General features: G+C 37.6%; 1 long non-coding RNA gene across 1 annotated transcript; it reads right to left on the bottom strand.

Moving 5' to 3' along the window:
- Positions 1 to 9131: 9131 nt before the first annotated feature.
- LOC124266734 lies at positions 9132 to 24554 on the bottom strand. The gene is made up of 5 exons (XR_006895835.1): positions 24505 to 24554; positions 21761 to 21856; positions 19950 to 20067; positions 12133 to 12183; positions 9132 to 9463 (listed from the first exon to the last, which is right to left on the bottom strand). It is a non-coding gene; the product is annotated as an uncharacterized LOC124266734 (long non-coding RNA).
- Between the last annotated feature and the right edge of the window lie 377 nt (positions 24555 to 24931).

The raw sequence follows: 24931 nt of genomic DNA, 5'->3' as shown, positions 1-24931 counted from the left end.
TTCCAAAGTTTCGAACCACAGTTCTTCTAAAGTCATTTATCTATGATTGTGCTTGTTTATGGAATAATCCACAATAAGATGTACCAATTCAATACCATCATTTATATTCAAATTATCTGAAAAAAATTGATAAAATTCCAAAATGTTTCCCATTCGGTGAAGGGAAGATTAATATTCTACACACTAAGTTAAGACATTCATGTAGTTCTTTAAATGCTGATCTTTTCCGCATCAATCTATCTGAAAGTAAAGATAACACGATGTGACGTTGAGATTGACATCCAGTGATCGAGGGAAACCACTACCAACGTCTTGAGCAAGCAATGGTTGCATGGATATATGCGCTATATAAATATCCTATTATAATAATAATAATAATAAAGTAAAGCTTGCATCTGTGGTGCTCTGGTGGAAGATGCTGATCATTTCTTTTCAAAATGTCCAAAGTATGTCAGGTGCCGGTTTGATTTGATACAATGCATTGAAATCCTAAAACTTAGCTTAGATGTTAACACCATTCTGTACGGCAGCCTTAGTCTGCCACAAACTATAAATGAAAATAGTTTTAGTCAAGTCCATAAATTCTTTGTACGTAGTAAGCGTTTCAATTATTGTGTAATATATATTATCTTACCTCTGTTCATTGTCCATAACATGTATTTTTTCATGTATAATTTCAAAGAGCGGGCTTTAATAAGTTGAATAACGTGTGCCCATTCCCTTTCAATAATATGTTCAAACAAAAACTCATGCTATTTATCAGTGGGCTGTCGAGCCTATAACATCATGTACAGACTAGTGTTGGGAATTGGTAAAAATCTAATAATTGATGATTGGTCCATTACAACCGATCAATCATCGAAAATAATTGGTTAGCGTCATTTATCAAATGTTCCTGTTATTTTTGTTAATGCACACAAAAAATAAAGAAAAAACATGTTGTAATTTGTTGTTTTTTGCAAATTGCATAAAGTCCATTTGCAAATTTTGCATATTTAAATGATGATTAGTATGTTAGGAACACATATTTCCTGGATTCTTTAAGATAAATTCAATCATGACTTGGAACGAGCTTGTTGTGCTTATGAAATGTAAATTTAATGACACAGACAAAACCAGCCTTGTGAAAAATAATGCAAACACGTGTTCCAAGATTGGTCGTGTTCGATTATGAGAAAACATGTTCGATTGCTTGGTCGCTTAGCCACTGCGACCAATCTTCGATTATTTCAATTAATCGGACCACCACTAGTACAGACCACCGAGTGCTGCGTTCAACAACAACAGAACAGACCATGACGTAGTTCTAAGCGCCAAATGTAATGTTCATTAATGTTAGTCACCTCATTTTAGTGGGTCCTGAGGTTTTCGTGTAAGACAGCTTATGTGTGTGGTCACGCCATGTTCTGCGGGCTGTGTTAGCTTGTGAAGATCCGTTTTGGAATGGATCTTCAGTACCCCTAACAGGATCGGGTGGTCAGGCTCCCTGACTTGGTTGACACATGTCATCGTATCCCAATTGCGTCGATCGATGCTCATGCTGTTGATCACTGGATTGCCTGGTCCAGACTCGATTATTTACAGACCGCCGCCATATAGCTGGAATATTGCTGAGTGCGGCGTAAAACTAAACTCACCCACCACGTGCTGTGTTAGATGCGATAAAGCAATGCAGGGCACGAGGAAGGAGCGAGATAACCCAAGCCAGGATAACGTACAGTTGTTTACAACCCAAACACATGTCTTGGTGTAATTTGCAATTATTAATTGTGATATTTACATAGTTTCAAAATATATATATCACAAATAATTAATGCCATAATGCGTATGTCATTAATCTGAGAAAGTAAACAATGATAATATACAATTATGGGTGCCTCAATTAAGTCTAAGAACGAATAAACCCTCACTTTGTGATGGCCAAAGGATAAACTGTACTGAGATCACATGACTAAAACGTAAGCCTCAACAAATTTTCTATTGGTGAGATCTCCCCACATGTTGATAAGCGTTTATTAAGCGTACAAACTGTATGTCACATTGGATTGTTTCTTAGCACTATCAAAACCCGATAGTTTATCTCTTTGATTCGTTTTATTGCATCGTATTTTGTGTCATATTTCGACCTTATTGCCGAGATCGATGTAGTGTCTACCCAGGGGTTATCAGGATAGCGCTATCGAATGACCACATTTGATTTCAGCGCCATAACATCAATACTTACTTGATTGTTGGTCGTTTAACACATAGCAGTATTCCAGCTATAAGACGGAGGTCTGTAAATAATCGAATCTGGATTGGACGAACCAGTGACTGACATCATGAGCATCGATCCATTCTCAGTTGTGTTACGCAGACATTAATAATAATAATAATAAGGGTACTTATATTGCGCAATACTCCATACCACAAAGGGGCATGCTCACAGCGCGCATTATTCAATCAAGACAGCCAGCTTGCTTATCCGATCCCGTTAGTTGCCTCTTGCGATAGGACTGGCTATCGATATAGACCACAGCGATCGATAATCGTTAACTTAATATCGACAGATTATCGTTAAATATCGGAGACGTATGTTGTGACCTTAAATGTAGAATGGTCTTAAGTGTAGAATAGTCATGAATATTCATCAGTGGGCGGAAATTATATGACCACGTCACACGTGTTTCCTACGCACTGCTTCTCACTTAAACACGGAAGTGCCTCTACTTCTGCTGAGTCGTGTAATACTACAAAATTAATTACTTTTGGGTTATTTAAGTTATAAAAAAATGAAAGCGATTTTCAACTGCCAATCAGTAAACTTAAACCTTCAACCTCATATGCATGTTTTGTTGAGACATTGTGTCAGGCAATGGCAGTCGATGAGGCGTGTTATTTGGACGTGCAGTTCACTTCACTTGTTCTGCGGAAGATAATAGGCCGTGTATGTGACGTAGCACATAAGCTCCTCCCACTGATGAATATTCATGATTATTCTACACTTACGCCCATTCTACATTAAGGTCACAACCGACGTAATTGAGCAAAAATGCTACAAATATTTGAAATAAATAAATATATTTCACATCACTGGGTAGTGGTGACATGTTTTTGAATGGATTATTAACAAAACAGCGTCCGGAACATAATTTAGAAGTAGACCACGATTCAAGTAGATTTTATGAGAAATGTTTTTGATCACAAAAAAATCATGACGATAGTATCGATAACACAATTTCATATCAATAATCATTTTAAAAAAACTATCGACGCAGTCTAAGTTAACTTAGGCTCAGTATTATTCGTTACACTGCTATACTGAGTCTCAGCAGTGTAACGAATAATACTGAGCCTAAGTTTTCTTAGACTGCCTATCGACGATATTTTCGATTATACAGATCATTTTAGCCAGCCCTATCTTACGACATGTTCTCCCTGTGCGCGGGGTAGAATAGGTCTTCAGCAACCCATTCTTGTCCTCAAAGGCGGCTATGCTTGTCGTAAAAGGCGACTAACGGGATCGGGTGGTCAGGCTCGCTGACTTGGTTGACACATGTCATCGGTTCCCAATTGCGCAGATTGATGCTCATGCTGTTGATCACTGGATTGTCCGGTCCAGACTCGATTATTTACAGACCGCCGCCATATAGCTGTAATATTGCTGAGTGCGGCGTAAAACTAAACTCACTCACTCACTCTCCCTGTGCGTGGCCTAGCTAGAATACCTGCGTGGGTGTCCCAAATCACTAAAAGAGATCAAGTGATACGGCTAATTGACTTGGTCGATGCGTGTCGTCGTATCCCGACTGTCATGGACGCTGCTCATTTCATCAACCACCTTTCATCTTGCCCAAACTCTATTATATACAAACCGCAGAACAGGTTACACCATTAATTTGGGGCGGTGGGGCAGCCGAGTGGTTAAAGCGTTCGGTCGGCACACCGAAGACCCGGGTTCGATTCCCCACATGGGCACAATATCTGAAGCCCATTTCTGGTGTCCCCGGCTGTGATATTGCTGGAATATTGCTAAAAGCGGCGTAAAACTACACTCACTCACTCACTCACTACAGTATGAATTCTACCACGTTAGACAACAAACGAAGTGAACTGAACTCAAGCTTCGGATCAATTTTCCCGCTGTTCGACAATAATTACATGAATCAGTGGTTTCTTCAGTCTGCTTCGACAAACCCGTGATCAAACTCATGCTGTTTCCATCATATAGCGTCAGGTGCAGTAGAGTCGCACTGAAACCTATATCATTCAAGCCTCACAATTAGTAACTCTATATGAATGCGCTGCCGGTTGATAAGGCAAACAACTGTTGCAAAAGCCATTTGTATATTCATGCGCCCGTTCCATTCGGGGCCTTTCGGCTTCTTCCGTTACTCCTTCCGACAGCACATTCGTAACTACTCGCCACTTTCCGTGATCTTCCGGAATGTCACGAGTGGTTACGAATGCCGACCGCAGTCAAATCCCACATTGAGCTATCGGACCTTTGCGTTAATCAAAACATGTATTTATAAAGAATAGGTTAGGGTCTGTATTTTTCAAGACAAAATGAAAAAAAATGTTTTATGTGGCTGACCACCGATTATACCCGAATGACTATTGATCCGAAATATTGACTATTTTCAAATTTTTGATTGCCATACTTCCCCGTCATAATGCGGCTTCACTAAAATGACAATTACAGCTAAATAGTGATGAGTTTTACCAACTAGCGTGACTTAACAAATCACCAAAGTGTGCACACCGCTGGGCTAAGTTTATAATGAACGCTTAACGTATATGAAATTTTGCTTACAGGTAAATTCGAAAACAAGCAACATAAATTCATGACCCCGATAGGCAACAAGTTCATTGTTATGTTCATTTTGAACTGGTTATCGTGCAAGCTGTTTTGCTGAAGCCATGACTGTTTGCCGAATTCAGACAGAACGTTCAACATTTTTGTTTTCAAAACCCATTTGCTTCCAAACTGAAACATGAGTCTCATTAACCAGTTCAAACAATGACCTACTTTTAAGCCGATCCGAATTTTCTCGTGTGAAAGTGAAAAGATACACTACAAACAGCTATGGTTACACTGAATTCAAATTCCTTGTTCCATAAGAAAATGGTATTTACATATGAATTGTAATTTAAACTGTAATTAAATCGTATTTCTATGTTTTATGGCTAGGTTTAGGCAGCATGACAGTAACTTAGACGTCACAGACTGCCCCTGTTTGATGAGGTCGTAAAATGATTCACAATTCATCTGGCTCACTGGTTACACCTGTTATGTGTTGTTTGCACTTATTCAGTGTATTTTTGTAACGTACAATGTGATTGATATAATATCAAGTCCGTACCAGATCGCCAAACGTTTCTAGCGGCCGAGCCTCGTTTTGAGATTTCCACGATTTCCAGATTTCCGTTTGTCAGAGCAAGCTGTATACGACAGCGCACGCTGCACGCCGTGTTTGCAAGGATTAGAAGGAGCGTAGTGTTGCAATATAAAAGTGCCTAGATGTATCAAATAATACTGATTAATATGTATGTATCCATTTGAATGAATTGGTCTCAAAATTCTGGACTAGTTATTGTACTAAGTTGCGCAATAGGACGGAACCCAGTCAGCAGGACTTAATTTTATTGATATAATTATCACTACCTCTCCTAAATACAAATCCCAAATCTTACTACCTAGAGACAAATGACCATGAAGATAAAACCTCTTTAACTGACTTGTTGAACAGCGCTAATTCTGCCTTTCAAAGTGCTGGAATGATTTAAATTTATACATGGTCGAATGATAAATATATTATTCCTCGTCATTTATTCCAACAAATCACGGTTGGTGAATTTAAATGAAAAAGAATAATCAATTAGATCGTTCGTAATCTTCAAATGAGATCATTTGGCAATACCATCACGAAATAACTGCCCTTAAACGCACAATGGTCTTAAGTGCACAGAAATCATAAATAAACATGAGTGGGCGGAGCTTATGTGACCACGTCATACGTGTTTCGTACGCACTACTTCTCTCTTGAACACGGAAGTGTCTTTACTTCTGCTGAGTCGTGTAAAGTTGAATAGCGTGTAATGAGAGTGCATTTTCCCCTACAACATAACAAAAACAGCATTTCCTTCCATACTACCATTTATAAATATTAAAGAAAATATAGCAATATTCAAATGTTTGTTAAAAGTTCGATCGAAAATTTGCAAGGGACCGTTCATAATGTATAGCTGGGCTGGGATCGAGTGATGATGATTTTTATGGAGAAGCACGTACAATGTGAATAACAGTCCCACCCACCCTCTTCCTTCATGAAAACACACCAAGTGCATGTATACAAAATTGATGACACCCCTCCCTCTCTCTCTCTCCCCTCTCTCTCTCTCTCTCTCTCTCTCTCTCTCTCTCTCTCTCTCTTTCTCTCAGGTATGTATCATTGTCTCAAAGAGTTTGACAGAGGAAGGGATTGTTATGTGTCACCCACATTCTAAATGATTGTTGATCAATCTGTCAAGTCATAATTGCACTTTACTTTAATCAATCAGTACATTCATAAACTGTAGAATAAATAAAATATAATACATCTTCGTCATGACAAAGCCTGTTTTGTTACCACTATGCACACAGGGTGAGTGTGTAACTTTAGAAAATTTGAGAGAGTGTGACATTTGAGGTGGGGTGGGGGTAGCCTAGTGGTTAAAGTGTTCTCTCGTCATGCCAAAGGCCGGTTCGATTCCCCACATCGGTACAATGTTTCAAGTCCATTTCTGGTGTCTTCCGCCATAATATTGGAATATTTCTAAAAGTGGTCTAAACCCATACTCAGTCTTTTAGCAGGGTGGAGGGTTGTCTGCAGGTCTTCCCTGAATTTGGTGTTTGGTAATCAATTCTTGGGTTATGTGCCATGTTCTTTATCAATAAGGCCAGACTATTGTATTTCTTGTTTTACATATTTTTGTCCTCAGAAGAATTTCTTGTAAGTTTACATTTTTGACCAATAAAAACATTAGGATTTTATTTTTTTGAGCAGGAAAATTCACTTTTATTTCTTTTCGTATTCTGGAAAAATACAACTGGAGGATACGTAAAACAAGAAATAGAATTGGTCTGGTCTAAATTTGAAATATAGGTGTGCTTATACAGCATGCATGAGAAGCAATGTATACAGGACACCTTTAGCACAGTTTACTAAAGGTAAAAGATGCAAATGTGTTATGTGATTTTTAAGATATCAGAAGTTTAAACATTTTGGACATCTTTGAAATAGTGTGAAATGAGAGATAGTTGGTTATGATGCCTCTATCAGTATCATACCAGTCACATCCCAATCAAGGACATCAACTTTATATATTTGCATTGGGGTAGGGAGTCAAACCAATGCCTGTGGCGTCACATAAGTTTATGCAGCTGAACATAGACAAGCATGTGCAAGGTGAACATGTCACAGTGGAAATTTTCTGTCCAAGTATAGACATCCATCAAATCCTGCATGGTGTTAGTTGTTTGTGTATTCACAAATGTTGTAGAGCATCAGCTGAGCAGATAAAACTGACCATTGTCAGATTTCCCCATAAAATGACAAAAGAAATGAGTTTTGTTAAAGATGTTTTATTGCTAAAATACAGAGCAGCCTGTCTTGAAATGGGACAGGCAAGAAGAATACTATGAAATGTAATTATATGTAGTACCGAACTCATTAAGTTGGTTCACACACATATCTTTATGTCTGTTGAAAAGACTCTTACAAACAATTGAAGTAATGCCATTGGCTCACCAACGTGAAATGTGTAAATACGTGGAGGTTACATGTATATGGCATTGAACATTACACCCATCATATTTGTGAAAATATAAACTAGTAAACAAACCAAGGTAACTATTTGAAAATATTTTCATAAACAGAAGCATCCCTACACCCCATTCCTTAAAGTATTTTTCAAGTGTTACAAGAATAATTTCAAAACCATACAACTGATTAAAATCCAACAATAACCAAGTCTATGATATAAATACAAGTATTACAGTCACATTTCACAAAATGTTAAGCTCATCACCCAGAAGACCCTGTTTTGATTCCCCACATGGGTACAGCCCATTTCTGGTGTCCCCGTCGTGATATTGCTGGAATATTGCTAAAAGTGGTGTAAAACCATACTCACTCACAATCACCTCAAATGTCACCTTGAATATGTTGACATAGCACTAACATTAAACATGGCAGTAATTATAACCAGACATGAAAATAAGGAATACCTTGCATCATATATGAGTAATAATAAGTGAAACATGTTTTACAGCTACATGAACACTGACATCAACTTTAATGATCATGACCAAAACCTTCAAAGAACAGGGTATCCATTTGAAAGAAGAAGGCACATGTCATGTTTAATTATGCATGTGTGAATTCCTTCTTAGAACCTGTGTTGTCTTGTGACATGAACATTTTACCAAAACAATTCCCGGGACTAATGAAGAATAATCTCATTAAATTAATCTTTGTGTTGTAGTCATTCACGGAAACAACACTGTTTCACTGGGCTGCACATCTTGTTTATAAATTATTACCTTTATCAAATGATTTGGTATGAACTCATGATAGGTAACTACATTTCACAAAATGTCCTCCAGAAACAAAATATGGCAAAATCTGGAGCAACAAAACTGACAAAGCTGAATATTTCAAGATGGGGTAATTTTCTTTTTCTAAGACTAACAGCATACACATTAAATATTTAGATGTAACATCACATGTCAGACATTATTCACATATCATGAATTACACATATAAAACTTTCTTCGTTCTGGCAAAGGGCAACAGTTTTACATGCCTTCCATGGCAGACATGCAGAGACTTAGTTGCCAGTATGTGCAGCCTTAATTAAGTACTAACTATCACAAAAGTAATATAACAGCCAGTATCATGAAATACAAGAAATATGGCATAACTTTACTATTCCATTGTTTACTACATGCCACATATACTAATATCAAACCATCAAACTATATCAAATCATACTTATAAATCACATTGTCATGCAGTGTAAAAAAATGTCACTGAAAAGGTGGTCCAATTGTTCAGCAGGGACAATAAGCACAAATGGAGAACAGAAAAGCACAAAATGTTTGTGTGGGAAAATTAATGGAAACTTCTGTTCTGCTGGCAAAATAAATAAAAATTCTTGCTGAGACTATTTTACTGCTTCAAAACAGAAGTTCCTTAATTTGTCTCCATTATGGAGGTGTTACTCAGCTGACATCAGAATGCCAGAACAATTATCAAAATACATCAAACAAATCAGTAAACTGCATAATGAATGCACTTGAATCATTCCTGTAGTCCATCAAGATAACTGTCATCACTTGTCGTCTACAGTGATGGGGACACCTCTTCCTGGTACTTGGTCAGCATCATATTCTGTTGATTTGCATTCGGTTAACCTCTCGAGGTAATATGTGGCTGCTCTGAAGTACAAAAGATAGAAGTGTTTTTATTTATATTGAACAATTTTTTATGGATAACAACTTCTTTTATTTTATAAGTGTGACGTTTTGATAAGATTCTTGTACCATTCTTGAGCGAATGCTTGGACAAGGTGAACTACCATACATGTATATCATGTACCTGCATCACAATATTTGGTCATATTTGGGAAACTGTGTTATACATCAACGAGATACATTAACTCAGTTAATGTTTTATGCTTGTTAAAAAATAGCAACAGTCAGTTTCAATGAGATAATAATAGCATTAGCAAGCTAATTTTCTTTTGGCAGTACAAACTTAAGTCCAACAAAAATCACAAGGGGGAGGGAGAGGAGTTTGATGATTTTTATGGAGAAGCATGTACAATCTGAGTAACTTAAAATTTATGTACAAAGTGACCCCCTCCCATGTACAAATACAATTATGCCCCCCCCCACATTAATTTGTATATTTATAATTTAAATATAATTATGTACAAAAATGCTGCCCAGCCGGGTACATGTGTACAAAATTCCACGACTACCCTACCTCCCAGAAGAAAGCGGGTGACCCCTCCCTTAAAATCATCACCACCCCACCCCTCAAAATCAATCAATCAATCAATCAATCAATCAATAAATAAATAAATAAATAAATAAATAAACATCTGTGCATAAAACAAGCACCACCCTCTATTTCTACCAATTAATTTTGTCTGAAATAAAATTCTCAACTCTTTCAAAAATAACCTTTATGATTTGATAGAGCAAGCATTTAACATTTCAAAAGCGAAAACATCATTGAATTTTGATTAGGATAATTGCCCATATTAAAACAGGTGTTTTGAAAAGTGAAAGTAATAATTGATTGTTGTGTGGCCTATACATTCGTTATTTATTGTGAATGGATGAAAGTTTGTAAACTAAGATTTAGGAAAAGTTACAGTCAAACTAAAAAAAGGCAAATTTTAAAATGCATTAAAAGTTGCTTTACAAACAAAACAAACAGATTTTAGCTGTAATTATCAGTATCCGGCAAGGGAAGTGTTTATTCATTACAATAAACTCAAAATCATAAAACATTTATTCCAAAATCTTATTAATGTGGCCTTTTTCAGTTTTGTCAATTAGCAATCTGAATTGTTGGAAAAATGTCTGAATCTTTGACATTCGGGTTCTTCCTGATTATGCGTAATTAAAGCTTACTTGATGTGTAAATGTCATCTTGGTATATAACAGAATTGTTATTCTTAGTCAAAACGTAATTCAATTGTGTAGTTTGAGCAGGAGAGGAATAATTATTTTGGGTAAAATTTCAGTCCAATCACATTTTAATCAACACATTCTTTCATAAAAAATAGAAAAGGTTATGGTATCTGTAAAACTGTCAGTGGATAAAGCTTTTTTAACTAAAGGTTGATTAAATTGATGGCTATACCCTAACTTTTCTGAAGCATCACATTTTATTTTCAAAAAATAGGGTGGTGCCTAATTAATGCACTGGGGTAAATAAATAAATAAATAAATAAATAAATAAATAAATAAATAAATAAATAAATAAATAAATAAATAAATAAATAAATAAATAAAATAAAATAAATAAATAAATAAATAAATAAATAAATAAATAAATAAATAAAAATAAATAAAATGAATAAATAAATAAATAAATAAATAAATAAATAAATAAAAAAAATAAATAAATAATAAATAAATAAATAAATAAATAAATAAATAAAAAAAAAAAACAAAAAAATATAAATAATGAACATTCCCTTAAATGGACATTACATTACCCTAATTTTTTTCTGAAGCATCACAATGAATAAATAAATAAATAAATAAAAAAAAATAAATAAAAAATAAATACATAATAAAAAAATAAAATGTAACAAAAGCCATAAATAATGAACGTTCCCTTAAACGGACATTACATTACCCTACCTTTTCTGAAGCATCACAATGAATAAATGAATAAACAAACAAACAAACAAACACACACACACACAACACACACACACACACACACACACACACACACACACACACACACACACACACACACACACACACACACACACACACACACATACATACATACATACATAAATAAATACATAAAAATAAAATAAAATAAATAAAAAAAACCAATGTAACAAAAGCCATAAATAATGAACGTTCCCTTAAACGGACATTACATATCCACTTTTTTCTATTCTGCACCAAGATGTAACATGTTGCATCGTTACACTGTTACAAAACAAAACATTCATGTTTCTTTTACAAATGTTTCAAGACTGATCTCATTTTGGTGGTTTTGAGACAGTGCAATAGATATGCAGTTAGCTGCCCTTCTTGTTCAAAATTTCAAGATCACAAAATGAGGCCTATAGCTCCAGTTCTTTTACAGTTTGTACCTTCTAGTATCCCCCACACACACACACACACACATTTTTTCATGAGTATCACAAATATTCTTCAATGTATGTACAAATGTAGCATTTATCAACTGAGACAATAAACCATTTCAGAAAAATGAATGACGTGAGAAAATGCCATATCTGAAGCCAAATGAGAAACTGACACAACCTCATACTTAGCATTTGCATACCAAATTATGATTCATCTTGAGTTTATTAGTCCCATATACTATACCCATCAGCTAATACCTTTCTTGGTGTCATCACATCTACTCTTCTTTGGAGTCTGTTCTCCCCTTCCTGAAAAGTAAAATTATTTATCACCAAGTGCAAACATGTTCCTTTAGCATAAAGGAATGCTTACCATTATGATATTTCTTAAAAGTGTCTCAAATTGTAATAACCTTTTTGTCATGGGTTTCTCCTTCTTTTGCATCTGGCAATGAGTCTGTTAAGACAATACATGTGAAAAAATATGATATTTTACCTACTTTGGTACAAATCCAGGCATCAGCAATGTTTTCATTTCAGGGTACATATAAGAGTGAGTAGGTGAGTTAAGTTTTACGCCATACTCAGCACTATTCCAGCTATATGGCAGCAGTCTCTGAATAATCGAGTCTGTACAAGACAAACCAGTGATCAACAGCATGAGCATCGATCTACCCAATTGGGATAAGATGACGTGACAACCAAGTCAGCAAACCTGACCACCTGATCCTGTTAGTAAGCCTCTTCGACAAGCATGGGTTACTGAAGATCAACTCTAACCCGTATCTTCATGGGTTCATATAAGAGTGGATCATTGTAAATGGTTAAAAATGTACTGTTTCTTTGTTGGCTCTAGAAATTGCTAAATATCAACAAATGCTTCATCACACACTCTAAACGAATTACCTCTTGCATTTAGGCACTATATACCATCCATACCTGTGCTGACCATGAACTTGTTTAAACAGTGATGATTTTATTTACCACTAAGTTACCATCAACCAATGTTCATCCAGTGACATAAAAATCAGTCGAGTGCAATTTTTTGTTATTAGAAATTTACCTATGACCCTGTCATAATTTTGTGGGTTTTTTTAGGTGTGTGTGTGTGTGTGTGTGTGTGTGTGTGTGTGTGTGTGTGTGTGTGTGTGTGTGTGTGTGTGTGTGTGTGTGTGTGTGTTTGTGTGTGTTATATTCCTATTTGAAATCTATGGCAATAACACATTCTCTAAATAAAACAACTATTTGACACAATCCAGCTTGATCATATAACCTTAGGAACATTGATGAGAAAGGTTACTGTCATAAAAACATTAGCCCTCTCAAAAGTAGCACATATTTTAAGCTCATTGCCTAATCCTCCAGATGGTTTTAGCAAGTTTCTTGAAAAGATATTTTTCAAATTCATTTGGAATGGTAATAATGATATAATAAAAAGAATCACAATGAAAAGATTAAAGGCTGAAGGGGGACTGGGTATGGTTGATATAAAAACATTTATTGAAGCTCTAAAATTATCCACTCTTAGACAATAATTACTGTAAAAAATCATCCGACAATAATCCTTTCAATATACCTTATAATGATATCTTCAAGTATGGAGCAAATATTCACAAAATACTTAACATTGAAAACCCTTATTGGAAAGATGTTTAAAAGCATGGAACAATTATTGCAAAAAGGTTAATGCCAATTCTGACAATACTGATCACATTCTTGCACAACCATTATGGCTCAATCATAATCATAAAAACACTTATATTAGACACTGGGCGTATAAGGGTTTATTGACAGTAAAAGATGTATGTGATGAGCATGGATTTATGCCTTTTGATAAGTTAAAGATACAATACAAAATAAGAGGGACACAATTAGACTATAACTATCTACTTCAAATCTGACCTGATATTTGGAAAAATGTTATTAAAAATACAGTTATCATTCCTTCCTACAATTCATACATCAATGTTTACCAAAGAATTGAAAATTTTATAATAAATTGTATATTTATATACTTATCCTATCTCACGGTATGCACCATCTCTCTCTTCTACGACCATGTGTGGAAACGTGCTGTCAGCTAAGTTGAGTCAAATCTAACTGGCCTCTGATCCGCCCTGACCTCTGCCTGCACCCCGACATCAATGCCTGTCAATCATCCATCAAAGCGTGCGGCTCACCTAAACGATCACATGACCACCTCTACTTGTCATTCTCGTCTTGGAGCTTCCAGTAATCTGTGATGTGGGGCAGGTCGGGTGGGTCAAACATGTGAGATAGGACAAGTATATAAATATACAATTTATTATAAAATTTTCAAATTTTTAAACTTATCCTATCTCACGGTATGCATAATCCACGGTTGGTAGGCGGGTTGCAGATTACCCGGTTACTACTACCACCCGGGAAAACGCGCATAACTCAAAGGAGGCCAGGAGAAAGCACCAACTCCCGATATGCAAACTCCAAACTTGAGATGTTTTTGTTGTTTTTTGTTTTTTTTTTTTCAGGTAACCCCTTGGCTTATACAGCACAAAAACTCTAAGGAGTGAAGCTCTCCCGAGTTAATGTGGTTTTCAGCCGCAACTTTTGACAAGCAAAAGGCGCGGGTTTGGCAAGGAGGCCCGCCACCCCTTGATTTATCAGGTGACCCCAGTGAATTAAAGTCCAGGACCTTAATCTGGACAGTCCCTGCTTCGAAAGTATCCCCACAGACCTGCGCTGGAAGGCGGTGAAAGAAGGAATAGCCTGGTTGCTCAACTAGTTTAGCGTTCAGTACCAATCTCCTAACTTACCAAAGGTGAGAAAGGACTTAGGAGCAGAGCGGCTTTGAAAACCATACAGGTGTCGGGATCAACACTTCACTGGCGTGATTGCTCAAAGAGTAGAGGTCAGTAAGCGGAATGTCAACCTTCTCTACATGTAGTACAGGACTTGCCTCATAGTCTTCTGAGCCGGCGTCAAGAGGCCTAGGAGTTCCTGCCATTGGCGGGCGTCCTGGCTTGCGCTAGAGCTAGGGAGACCAACGCTGTATCTGCAGAAGCGATCCCTCGGGACAAACATTCTGTTGACCTGTGTGTGAAAACAGCTCCGATGAATTGAAGTCGGCACATTGGGACTAGTTCCGATTTCTGCAGATTGATTAACCATCCTAATTGGCAAAGCTGTATCGCATGAAACTGCATGTGACGAACCAGAAGGGCATGATCGTTCTGTGCCTGAATGCGGTCGTCGATGTAGGCTTGAACACTGTCCTCTTGCGATGAAGAAAACTGGTGATAGAAGCCGTTACCCGTGTAAACAGCCGGGGGCGAAGAAATTCAAACTGGAGAACACGCCATTGATAGTGGATGTCCTCGAAGATGAACCGAAAGGAATTTCGCGATCGCCAGGAATATCGGGATGTGGAGGTAGGCATCCTGAAGATCCAAACTGACCATGCAGTCTCCTGGCGATAATTGTCTTGAGGAGTGCCACCGATATCATGTGAAAATGAGGCGGGGCTGCAGAAATTTCTCGTTGAAAGTCTTCATGTTGAAGATTAATCTCAGTTTGTCGAATCCTTCTTGGGCACCAGAAAGATTGGAGAATAGAACCCTGGATTGGTGGGGCGGACCCAGGGATTGATCATAAGTTTCTTGAGTAAAGTGTTTATCGTTGATCACAGAACAGCCGATTGTTGTTTGGGATCGTTCTGCGATCCGGAAGTATTGTGGCGGAGGAGGTTTCCGATGACTGGTAACTGGAATCCCTTGGTTAACATGGACAGGGCGTAAGGGTCTCCCAAAATTGTCCAATTGGGAGCAAGTCAGTCTCCTACTGGGGAAATCTGAATGGAGTGCGACTGGAGGTGGAAGTTCCCAGTGGCCTTTCAATGTCAACAAGTCATTGCCTATGGCGTCTCTGTGAGGTGGGCTGGTCGGTAGTGGAAGTTGATCGTGGAGCAGTGGCAGTTCTTCGTTGGCGACTCGATCGTCCTCTTCCGTAGGAACCCCTCCCACGAAAAGAAGCCGTAGAACCCGGCGAAGGTCGGATTAGTAGGGACATAGTGAGCTGGTAAATCGCTGTCTCATTGATTGCTCCACTTGTAGTCGCTGGAACCTCAACAATTCGACCGAGACTTGTAGATGGGCATCCTTCCCTACTCTTTCGGCTACTTCCCTAATCGTCCCGTTGAACAGAGAATTGCCCGACCAGGGTGGGTGAAACAGGTCCGTTCTGAATCTGTCTTCCCAGGATGATAATTGTAGCGGTCCTCTACGCCTCATAGCCGTGACATAGAAGAAGAAATGAGCCAAAGAGATCTAGGACGGTTTGGAATTGTTCCTGCAACTCGGATGTATGCTTGCTGATGGGCAAGCGCATGCGCGACAGACATGGCCACCGCTTCAGTAGTTGTCAACATTAAGTTCAATGGAGCCATAATCTTCCTTATGGACGCATCTAAATGTATCAGTTCACGGTCTTCGACCAGAAAGGGCGAATAATCTCTCTGTTTAAGTCCCAAACAGCGTGATATCATCATCTACTGGAGGAGAGGCAATCATAGATGACAATCCATGTACATGAGCCGATGCCAAGTTGAAGCGAGTAGCAAAACCATCTTTAATCTTCCTCAAACTAGCAAAAGCCTCATCCAGGGGCGCAGTCAGCTGAGTGATGCGCGTCGGGGAGGAACATGATAGAACCAAAGTCTCCAGTCTTCATATCAAAACTGGATAAAATGTCATCCTTGAAGTACTACGCTGTAGCGTGAGGTCATCAGCAATCCAGATAAGTAGCTGAGGTGAGTCAACAGCATCCACACTCACATCGAAGGAGACATACTTCCTGAAGACATAGGCGGCGTTGTTGAGCGTAGAATCTCTTGCACAGGCACGCTGGCGTGGTCGAAATCCCTGATGACTGAGTAACAGGAGATGACACTGGCTCCTGATGCTACCGCCAACACAAAGGCATCAAAGTCCATAGGTTGAGGCGTTGCCCCCTCAGACACTGGATTCCAGGAAAGCGGCAAAACAGATCTGCCCGTCGAAACTGTAGCAGAAGGAACTGATGAAATTGTAGCAGCCCCAGAGGGAAGATGAGGTATGTCACATGGCGAGGATGAACATACATCTGATTGAGTCAGCCCACATGAGATGATGGCACTTGTGTGGTAGCGCTGAAACCTGAGGCGTTGAACCATGAACCACTCCAGTAGCTTGAGATCGTTACCGCACCAGGAACACCATAAGTAAGCATTGAGCCTAGTGGCCAATGAGTGAAACTTCGCAATAGGAATCCCTGGGTGGCGTTGATCCAATAATACTATGAGTAAAGCGCCCGAACCAGGGCGGCCGTGGCGGCTGAATTAAAAGCAGCATGATGAAGCGTCGAACTAGTAGGGGCGTCAAACCCGGACGCGCCGGGAGCAAAGCGCCGCACCAGGAGGAAGCGTCAAACCCTGAACACGGAAGCAAAGCGTCGAACCCGGGTGGAGCGCCGAACCAGGATGAAGCGCCCGGACCAGGAGTGAGTGCAGCGCCAGGAGTCCCTAGGAAGGGTGCCAAACCGTGCATACCATGAGCAAGCGCCGAGCCAAGACCAACATTAGTGAGTGCCAAACCGGGAATCCTGGGAGGAAGCGCCCGAACTGGGAGCACCATAAGGAAGCGTCGAACCAGATGCAAAGCGTCAAACCAGGACCATTGGGAGGAAGCATAAAACCATGAAGCGCCCGAACCGGAGTAAACACCGAACCAGGAATACCAGGGTTAAGCGCCCGAACCAGTAGGAAGCGCCGAACTGGTAGTAAGCGCCGAATCCATCAAAGCGCCACACTGGAAGAGGCGGCTCTGAGTAACCGATGGGATCCGTGACAAGCGGCTCTGCCGTATATATAATTGTCCTAATGAGGCGTCACTCGAGGTAAAGCGCCGCTCTGGTTGAAAGCGCCGCACTACCTGTAACCGTCACTTGTGATGTAATAGTATGAGTAGTCGCAACCTCTGACCCATTAGAGGCGTTGAGTCACATTTACCAACAAGGATGGCGTGGTTGTATGTCAGATGTGGACAAAACAACAATGCGTGGAGGTGGCGAATCTTCCAAAGTAATAGAACTAGGCGAATGGGGTCAGAACAGTTGAAGCACAGAAAATCTTCTTTAGGAGATTTGGATTTAGAAACGTATTGCAGATTTTATTCGGCGATCTAATTTAGAACACTTCGGCTCCGATGGACCTTCCGATGGATTCCTCCGATCTCTATCTGCCTTGCACCTGCTAGCTACCCGGCGATACTCTGAGAATGCATCGTCGTCCAGGTTAACACATAAACTACAGCGTTTAGACCAATTGCATCGTTCATGGCAATCCACGCGCCAAGAGTTATGAGGGTCCGCTGCCGAATAGTTACTATTGCATCTATCACAATGTTTGTGTTTCTTTGAAGCGTGGCGATTGGCTTTCCCCATAGTAGAAAACACAAACAAAACCTCTCTTATCCACAACACCGTCCACACAGCGTGGCGACAAGAAAGAAATGACAAGTAGAGGTGGTCATGTGATCGTTTAGGCGAGCCGCACGCTTTGATGGATGATTGACAGGCATTGATGTTGGGGTGAAGGCAGAGGTCAGGGCGGGGTCAGAGGCCAGTTAGATTTGACTCAACTTAGCTGACAGCACGTTTCCACACATGGTCTTAGAAGAGAGAGATGGTGCATACCGTGAGATAGGATAAGTTTAAAATATATATTAAAGCTCTCAAAGGGTTCAAGATTACTTAATGACAAGTGTATTTCTAAAATGACAAACTTGAGATTTGTACTAAATGGGAAATGATATTCAATGATTGTGAATTTGATTGGCACAAAATTTTCAACTTCTATTGACATGTATTGAAAGATGTTAACCTTCTTTATTTTCAATACACATTTCTGCAAATAGTTATTTATACTAAAATATAATTATTCAAAATGAACCTGACTGAAAATGATTTGTCTACCGTTAGTTTGCAATGATGTTTCTGAGAGCATTTGTTGTGCTTATTAGGACTGTTGTGAAACCATAAAATTCTGGAATGATCTCGAAATAACTATTTACCATGAAATATAAACATTACAAAATATTTGATTTGGTTTGGTACATTACATAATGATGTATTACTAAATCAAATCATTATCTCTGCCAAAAACATATCAATTTAAGTAAATCTAAAAATCAATTCCAAAATTCATTAAATATAAAATGGCATCAAAGAGATATTTTCTGTTCAAAACTTTATTTTCAAGGGAAACAATGAAATTGATAAATAAATTGATAAATTCAGTCTTAAGTCTTAAATGGAATTCACTCATGCCAATATTCAGCAACAAATCATAATTACATCTTTACACCTTTTCAGTGTTTGTTGTTACTGTATACCTTTGACTATGGGAACAAATAAAAAAATACATAAAAACATGGGAATGTTAAGATACAATATGAATACACTTTGTCAAACTGATTTTAAATCATAGCTTTTGTGCAAAGAGTAACAAGAGGGCACAGAAATCTACATCCTTTTCCCTTTCAATGGTGCATAAAATCACCAGAAGTGTAAACATAAGAGAACATACCATTAATCCTAAAGCATATGAGCACAAGTTACATAATAATGACTACACGAAATCTTTCCTCCTCCCTACTCTTAAAGCTTTCAATGCCTTGTAATGCCATGAATTAGAAATGGTACCCTGGTACTTTTCAGTGACTGATTTTGCATTTGACAGCAAAGACTGAAGTCATAAATTCATAATAATAATAATCATAATAATGTAGCATTCATCAGTCCTTTAATGTTTGTATGATGCTGTACCTTTCTTTATAATTGACTCTGCATTATAATTAACATCCCAGACTACTCAGCTGTACCATAAACTAGTTTACCAAGACTGACTACCTCCTGGTCACCTGACTCAACATAGGGATTTTTCCTGGGGATCTATTTTCACCTATATAGATACAGCACTGTTGTATGACATGGGATAACAGATGTGCCCACTTGCCTAATTAAATGCTAAATCTAAAAAATTCAACAGTGCCCCTGCATACAGTTCAGATTGCTCCTCTTCACAGCAAGAATAGGCATCAACTGAATTCCAAGCTTTTCCTCAACAAACTGTTGATCTGGACTGGGGGCAACCCAACATGGGATGGTATGGTGAACAACCTGTAAACATATGAAGTTATTTATACACACAAACATTTGTTTTAATGCCATAATATAAATAATAACTGCATCCATGTGTTGATGTTTTCTGAGTAACCATGAAGGGATGCACAAAATAGACACAGATGTTGAGATTTAACTTAAAATGCCTTATTTGACAATTGAGGTTAAAATGTAACATCAAAACAGAAAAGTCTAACTACAGTATATAACACTGCCAAAGAGGGAGCATACCTGTTAAGGTGTCATGACAGAAAGATGTGAACTGTCAAATACATTGATTCACTCAATGGAAAAATAACAAATACATCTTCAGCCATGCATGTGCAAATGAAACTAGCAAAATATCTCTATAATCCTAACAAAGTGGGGTCAATTGTCTGATTGTGACTATGGCATACAGTGTTCATGAATTACTACCAGTTTGTGGTGGTACCAACGGTTCACAAAAAAGCTGAGCATATATTGCCTGACCAGTGAGTGGGAACCTGCAAGTCCAATACATCTGTTCTGTGTTTGTGGCTCTGCCCTAATGTTGATATGTTCCAACTTACACCAACAATAATTTCCTTCATATCAAGCATCAGGAAGATGCCTTTACATCTATGACCTTAACCATGGACATGACCTTTATAGATTACATATCATATTTCAGATCCCATATATGTTATTTGTTATTTATCTCCTACTCTTCCCTGATATTAGGGATGATGAGTTAAGACTTATGACAATTATTGTTCCCATTTCAATGCATAATTAGTAGTGTTGGGAATTGGTTAAAATTGATCATTGGTCCATTACAACCGATCAATAATCGAAAATAATTGGTTAGGATCATTTATCAAATGTTCCTGTTACCTTTGTTAATGCACAAAATAATTTACAAAAAAAAAACATGTAGTTCTTTGGGTTTGGGGGTAAATTGCACAAAATGCATTTTCATACTTCATATATTTAAAGGATGGCTAGTATGTGAGGAACATAAATTTCCAGGAGTCTTTAAGATAAATTCAATCATGACTTGGAACAAGCTTGTAGTGCTTATGAAATGTAAATATAATGACTCAGACAAACCAACCTTGTGAAAAATATTGTTAATGCAAACAAGTGTTCCAAAACTGCTTGTGTTCGATTTTGAAAAAACATTTTTTGATTGCTTGGTCATTTAGTCACTGCGACCAATCTTCGATTATTTCAATTAATCAGACCACCACTAATAATTGGTTGACTGCTCACTTAAACTCAGAGCCTTGGTCACATTGTGGTATTCTTGGATTTCCCCATCCATACTCAAGGTAGATCCTATGTTGATCCACAAAGTCAATGGTATGTTGCCCCACTGGTGTTTTCTATATCAGGTTTCAAATTTGCTTCATTAGGAAATTTGGGATAACAATGCCTGTCACCCTGCTTATCAATAAACTCCTGTGCAGTTCCTAAGAATTTTTCAGCATAATACCGGTTTATCAATATAAATGTTCTTATATTTTGAATTTCGGATCCTGAACCCAACAAGCGCTGTGTAAATTTGTGGATATGACATTATGAAGTCCAGACTGAGGAATCACTATTTTCCTGTCCCCATCAATAATTTCCAGTCTGTATTTTCCATGGACAGGGTTGTGGATTTCTTTCAAAGGTAAATCAAACTTGTTCATTTTCTTACAAAAATGATAAAACTTGACAATCCTACTTTTCTGGGGAATGTCACCTCCTTCAAGTTTTAATCTAAGGCAGTCATGATGTCATTTGAAATAACACCATTGCTTCTATTTCTTGAAGGTTGTGCCTGAAATGCATCAAAATCCATCATTAGGTTCAATTGTATCTCATATGTTTGTTTCTATTTTATCTCACATTATGTGATTAATGTTAATAATGTTATATAATTTATTGAGTCATTTTACAAAAGTTATTAACAAATGTATACAATACAAAAAGTACACACAAGGACCCTCTTTATTCTATCTGGAGTGTTATTCCACAAAAAAATGAAAAGAATAAGACAAACCAAACTGAGGTAAAACATATTTTAATGTGGTTGCCTCATCAGCATTAAGATTACTCTTTAGAGTTTATTTGGGTAAACATACTGACAGTATGGTACAATGAACATATCACTGCACAATAGATTATAACATAATAAACACATATGAAACACATAAACAGTCACTGAACACTATATTAATGCACACCATTATTAACATACCATATCAAGATGTAATCACACCCAAATAGTTCAGCTGCTGCCTATTCTTAATATGTGGCTGATTATGAATTAGGGCAAATGAGACACTAACATGACTAACAATTATCTTCAAACTAAGAAACAAAGGCTAGGTTCTGTACTTACTAAGTTAGGATGGATTACTTGTTGAAGTGGTAGTACATCTCAGTGATGTATTAATGGTAATCATAATAATTATTAAGCCTTTTAAAATGGAAAAGAAACATATATTATCCAAGTCCTTCAAATCCATTAAATCCTTTCTTCAATATACATAATAATTGTCAAAACATATCACATTTATACAAGTTGTACACATGAATCCATGTTATATGCAAGATTACACTTTCTCAGTAAAATACACATTCTAGACATGTTTGGGGTTCAGTCCCATCCAGGATTTTAACCGACTCTCTCCACCAAATCGCCAACATACAAAGTCAGTGATCTAGCCAACTCAGCTGTGAACATAATTATATTGTCAGACTTTCACCACACCTAGTCCAATACATCCAAAATGGCCTTTGGTCCAAAATGTGTTTTACATGCTCTAACATTGAACAGAGTAAATGACATGGCAACTAAATAATATTTCACATGTGGTAGTCTCCAAAGCAGTTTGCAAAAGAAAATTATTTAGGTGATAAACAGCTGGTGCTTCCTTTTCATATATTTTGCTGTAATCTTCAGGTTATTATAAATATGAAATATGAAATGCATACTTACATGCACTTACATGTTGCATGAAATATCACTAAACTACTTAAGTCAATAATGCCTTGTCTTCCTATGTGATGTTTATATGTGTACTTATGACCCTTCTGCAGCTGCCCTTAAACGTGCAGAAAGGTCTTAATGTTGAAAAAAATGGAGACATCTGCACTAGGCAAATCTGTGATTTATGTACTGTATGTGTACATGTGAGTGAGAGAGTGAATTTAGTTTTATGCATAATTAGCAATATTCCAGCAATATCACGGCAGGGGACACCAGAAATGGGCTTCATCCATGTGGGGAATCGAACCTGGGAAGCGGACACTTTAACCAGTGGGCTACCCCATGCCCTGTATATGTGTACATATCACTTAAAAATATGTCACTTAATTTTTTTTAAAAAGAATTGGATGAAGCTTCAATACTTTTCCCTGTCCAACATGTCTATATGGCACAAGATACAGAGAGATTTGTTACACTGAAAGACCTGTAAGAGATAAATTATGTCTATTTCATTAATGTTTTGCAAAATGTATTTCTGCATTAATATAGAATGTTTTATAATCATACAGATACCATGGGAGTTTATTCATTTGTCACAAAAAGAGTGTCATGGGATAATTTCATAACAACATCATATTTCGAATGACAGAAAATCTTTAAACCTCAAAACTAGTAACTATGCAACTTCCTGTTCATTAATGGTCAGTTGTTTGCCTTCCTCTGCTGACATCATCAAATCATAGCAGAGTCTGCTACATTAATAGAATATGGTTTTGATACTCATGACCTGATGTGATTGAGATAGTTTAAAACTGTTTCAACACACACTCCTGCATTGTTTACATTGTAAACAAACAACTGTCCAGGTTTGATAAACCATTTATGAGAGGGCTAACACCAGTGTCTGATCTTTAATTTATCCCCAAAGTCATTTGTGTAAGCATCTTTGATGTAGGCTGGTGATCTAAGTGGAGAGGAATCAGAAACATTGTTCAAAGTTAGAAAGCACAGAATTCAGGCCAGAAATTGGCCAGGGTCACCATAAACAGCTTTAAAGTCCTGATATATGTAAGGCTGAATAATGAATTTTGCCAGAAAGTATAAAGTAAGGGGTTGGAATATGCCTAGCAATGTGAAACACTGACCAAAGAACCCTACTGCCTGTTAAAGCCAAGAAATTGAAATTGAAACAGATGAAAGCTCTTTGAGACCACAGCATGAAATGAAATTACACATGAGTCTATCAATTCATCAAGCTAAGACTTCGAAATACTTCCATGAAATAAAAAAAAATCACTGTTTGCTGTTTTGAGAATGCTAGACTTGCCAATTGCATATATGAAAAACAAAATGAAAAAACCCCAGATAACTTATGAAGTTTATTAGTTACCCTGCCCAAAAGTGATTATTATTCATCAGAAATATCTAATGGATGAGGTTTGAGATACAGCCTTCACTGGACTGGGGCACTTAAATGTACTGTATGTACCTACATGTTCAAGTACCACAACTTGTTCAAGGTGGTAGAGGATATCAAGGTGAAAGGAGGGTGCACACACTGCCAACATCAGACCGACTTGTTGAAACACAACATTGGATGTGAAGGCTTCTGATTCTGCTGTATGTGCAAAGATACACCTCCCCAGTCACCATCAGTCATTCTCCAAGCTGAAAATAGTGTCAAGATCATATTAAATGTTCAATCATAAAGACCATAACAGCCATGAGACAGTTTTGAGAAACTAAATAATTGTTTGAAAGTCATGAGAGAAAAAGTTTATTCATATGCAAAAAGGTGTAACAGAAAGAATGGATCATATGCAACACTGTTTACTTAAAATAAGAGGGTTTTGTGACATATTGTGCCATCAGCAGTGAACACATTTCATACTCACAATACTCATATCATATGACTTTACA

The sequence above is a fragment of the Haliotis rubra genome, unplaced genomic scaffold (assembly GCF_003918875.1).
Source record: "Haliotis rubra isolate DU_JTF1 unplaced genomic scaffold, ASM391887v1 Scf1278, whole genome shotgun sequence".
Taxonomy (NCBI): domain Eukaryota; kingdom Metazoa; phylum Mollusca; class Gastropoda; order Lepetellida; family Haliotidae; genus Haliotis; species Haliotis rubra.
Note: the sequence above shows the minus strand (reverse complement) of the source record. Positions and strands in the feature narration are given on the sequence as shown.